The sequence below is a fragment of the Penaeus monodon genome, chromosome 15, assembly GCF_015228065.2.
Source record: "Penaeus monodon isolate SGIC_2016 chromosome 15, NSTDA_Pmon_1, whole genome shotgun sequence".
NCBI lineage: Eukaryota > Metazoa > Arthropoda > Malacostraca > Decapoda > Penaeidae > Penaeus > Penaeus monodon.
Window position 1 is genome coordinate 4,521,308 of NC_051400.1, and position 4,309 is coordinate 4,525,616.

Sequence of the window (4,309 nt, forward strand, 5' to 3'; positions counted from 1 at the left end):
AAGATTTGTTCCCAGTCAAAGAACTAGTCATGTTTTTTGTTTTTGTTTATTGTAGTTCTCAATCTTTATTTTCATTTTGGAGATATCTCTCCATATGTGTAAACTACTTTTCTGTAGCTCATGTGTTTTACAAAAGTTGATTTCATCGTTCAGAAGATTTTAAAAACTTTAGTGCCTCTCATGAAAATTGGAGTCGGCGTCAAACATCACGTAATGTACATTCCTATACTGGAGTCCAATGTGGGGCACAAGTTCAATACTGCATGATGGCAATAGCATTGGATCACTGCCTTTGTTTGAACAACACTGCTCTCTTCATTTTTGTTTTGTTTTTAATTGCATGCTGGATAATTTGCATGAGTATTATTTTTATAGTGTTGCTTATTTATTGGTTTATGCCTTAATCCTTTGTTCCTTCAGTTTTTCTTTCATATTTTCTCCTTTTTTTAAGAGTTTAGGTTTATTAAACTGGAAACAAACACTAGTCAGTTCTAGTCAGTAAATTAGTTTATATGACACACATTAGCTATAGGATAAAGAAGACTTTAGATGGCAAGTTACACAAGGAACTGCTTATAAAAGAAGGTAAACAAATGACTAAGATTGAAAGAAAATGTCACAGGTAATGTATAGGGAAGAACCCATGACTGATGTGAATCCTAGTAAGTCAAGATTATGCACGCCCAAGGATTAGAATAAGTAGTGCCTAGACTATGAAAGCTAAATGATAGATTTAGGATTCTTTCTTGCTGGTCAGTTCACCATACTATAGAGGCTGTAGTAAATACCAGACTTTCCATTTCTCATTGCTGGTTCCCACTCATTTCCCATAAGAAAATAGATCAGCTAATGAACAGTCATGAAATATATTTCAGTATTATGTCCTTTTCATTAATTTTAAATACTTAACGAGGACTGAAGCTCAGAATAGTCAATACAGAAATGTTCTTTCTGCAGACATATAGAAGAATGAAACACATTATTCTGAAATTAATATTTTCTAAAATTGCCTCTCAAACACAACTTTGCCATGGTTGTTGAACTAATATTCTCAAATAGACCAATAACTTCCAAAATGCCTTACTTCATATATACGTTTTCCCTTCTGAAAGCATCTAAAAGAAAAACCAGAAGTTCCCTCTCACTTGAATGTAAGGCAGAGAATATATAATAGATATTCCCTTAGTAATCTGTGGGACCAATTTTGCACAGTTGCAAAGCTTCTGAGTGTCATGAGGTTCTAGTGAGAATATCATGCAGATACAAAGTTCAAAAAAAGCACTTTTGTACATAAATGCACATGCACATGCATATGTACACATTACCACTCAGATATGCTAATAAATTTCATCCACTTATTGTGCTTAACTTTTGCAGTCATACTAAATGTTCTTTGTCTTTTTTAACCTTGTGAGTAGAGTACTTGATGGTGATTGATAAAACAGTACTAAGACCTCTATAGTTTGGAGAAAAGGCTTCTGATTACTTTCATTCCTTCTATGGAGCAGAAAGAATGTAAGGAATAACATTTTATATCTTGAAAGGACATTACATTTTTTACCTTAGCTGGATGATTTATTCAAATATTCATTTTCTCCAGCTTTCATAGCATTTATATAGTGATGACTTCAAAAGAATAGTCCTCTGTTACTGAATTTAAGTTAATTTGTAATTTAAATTTTCTAATCCATTACTTCATGGTAGGATGATTGCCAAATGAAAAAAATAGGTAATTAACCAATGGAATATCTTACTATTCGACAAATCAATTCATTAGATGTTAATGATTGAAGAAACTGTTCCAATCCATACCATAGGGATCCCAAATGCTATGAGACCAGTGACTTCAGGCCTTAGATTCAGCTTCAGTAAGGCTCACTCTCCTAGCTGTGGATGTAAAGTTAAGCCTTATTGTAATAGCCTAAGGTCAGAGCCACTGGTGGTGTCAATTATATATATATATATTGCCTTTTAAAGAGGATTATTTTTATATGTAGACATGACACCTATGCCATATACTGTAGAGGTTTTTATGTGTTTAGAGACAAATTGTGATTATCAAAGAGTGTAATATGTACATTTTGCTTATAAAAAAAAACAAAATTGCTAGTTGATTATATACTTAAGATAGCCTATGATATATGATAGTAGGTTATGATGATGTATCTTATTGTAGTGTAAAACTTAGTTACCATTTTAATTCAAATGTTTGATTGATAGTGATCGTATCTCATGATATTTATTTATCTCGTGTTCTAAGAATAGTGAATCTCAAAAAACAAATTATGATAGAAATCATGCTCAAGAGCGAAGTTGCTTAGGTCACCAGCATTTTCTCTACACCATCACAGAATGATTAGTAAAGCAGATCTGTGGACAGTAATAGGAAGTTAATACTCAAAATGAAAGTGAAAAAACATGAAAAGTAAGATTTGTAATTATTGTGTCAGCAGGAGACTGTTATTACTGTCTGCAGGATTAACACCATTTTAGTTTAGAAGCCAACATCTTGTTATCTTCATTTCTTCTAACAGCACATGCCAGTGAATGGATTACACCAGCCTATTGTTTCATTGAGGCCAGTTTTGTCATAGCCTCACTTCTTCAGATATTAAAAGTCATTTTTGAAACACATTTACCTAAAAGTCTCTTTTCCTGGTTGATTGGAATACCATGATCAGGGAAACAGTTCTTGATTTTCTTTTATACTAACTGAATATGTAAAATTTTTGGAATAGTGCCAAAGCATCAGGTATATCAGGCTGGAGTGTCCACTGCACTGATGCAGGTAAGAAAGATACTCACAGCTAATTACAAATCATGTACAGCGCACATGTAGTTTCTTGTGCAATGCTAGGAACTTCCAATGTGAATTGTGGTGCTGTATGTGAACATGTAACTCTCTGTGTGTCAGTTTTCCAGTCACTTGAGAGCATGGTGTGAAAGCATTGATTATTAAGACAGTGAATACATATGTAATTTAGTTTTCACTTTGCACTTACTAACTTGTACTAGGTTATTTCCCTGTGCTCTTAGGGACACTAGAATGCTAACTGGTGACTCGATGAGGACTGTATGCAGTTTACCAAATCTGCCGAGTCATTGTCGAAAACAGGGGTAACTTATTGGCTATGATCAATTTATTAACATGGCTTGGCTAACTATTGGCTTGCTACTAACTGCAGCACAAACTAACCATGTTAGCTAGTTTGTACCACAGTCTTGGAGAAAATGCCCAATAAACTTAGTTAAACGCAAGTGGCATGAAGTTTGTTTTCACCAACTCACCTGAACGTGTGTAAAATGCAGTTAGCAAGGTTCGATGAAACAGCATTGGATCAGTCCACGAACACTGTAGTTATTAAGTAGATTTTTTCAAGGAATGTACAGTAGTATAGTTATTTCATCTCAAGAACACTGGACCTTGTAGAAACAAATGTAGAAACCACAGTTGAACTGAATTTATTGGGCTTTCGTACCACCTAATCTTCTCTTGATGCTCTGTGCTCTCTATGTGCTTTCTGTCTTGTTTGTTTGTTGGCTGCATTGTTTGTCCATGCTGTGTCGAGCCTCGCTGATGCTGCTGGGTTACACGCATCTTATAGCAGTCTAATCTTGAATGTTTCCATTTTTCACAATTATGAGTTATATAACTGGTCATTTTCCCTTTGAATTGCTTTTGTGAGTAACTTTGTATTAGACAGCAAGAAAAATGTTGTTTTTGAAATTTTTTATATTTTTATTTCTAAAAATCATCAAGATTTGACTGCCACACTTGATACAAGATGAGATGATTTTTGAAACTGACTATGACTCTGTTCCTGAATTTCTGCAGAAGACATATAATGTACATTGTTATATGTCAACCAAGGAAGAGGGAGATAACTTGACAATGAAGTGTTTTGTATTTTTGAACAGCTGTGTAAATTCATAGGACGTATCAGAAGTATGCCTACAAATATTCATTTTACCATATGAAAAGGACTTGTGGCAAGTTTACAGTGAAGGTCATGTCCTACCATGCACTTACCCTTTGTGTCAAAATTGATAGATAGCAGAAAATACATTTTTGTTGAAAGTATAGGTCAGGAGATCTGACAGATAAAAAAAAAATGTTATGTGATAGATTCTTTTGAATTGATATGCTGAAATAAATGTGAATGTTTGACAATAATATCAAGATTGAAGTGAAAAAAAGGGCTCCAAATAAACCAGTTTTGAAAATGAAAATAATAGTTAATGAAATTATTAAAAATTACAATCTTTACCTTGAAGTAAATGCAAACACATGCACATGTACATGCGCACG

General features: G+C 33.7%; 1 protein-coding gene across 1 annotated transcript in view; it reads left to right on the forward strand.

Annotated features, from left to right (window-relative positions):
• Positions 1-4,309, forward strand: part of LOC119581700 (ankyrin-2-like) — a gene marked incomplete at its 5' end in the record, with an annotated part of 102,055 nt that overhangs the window by 24,838 nt on the left and 72,908 nt on the right.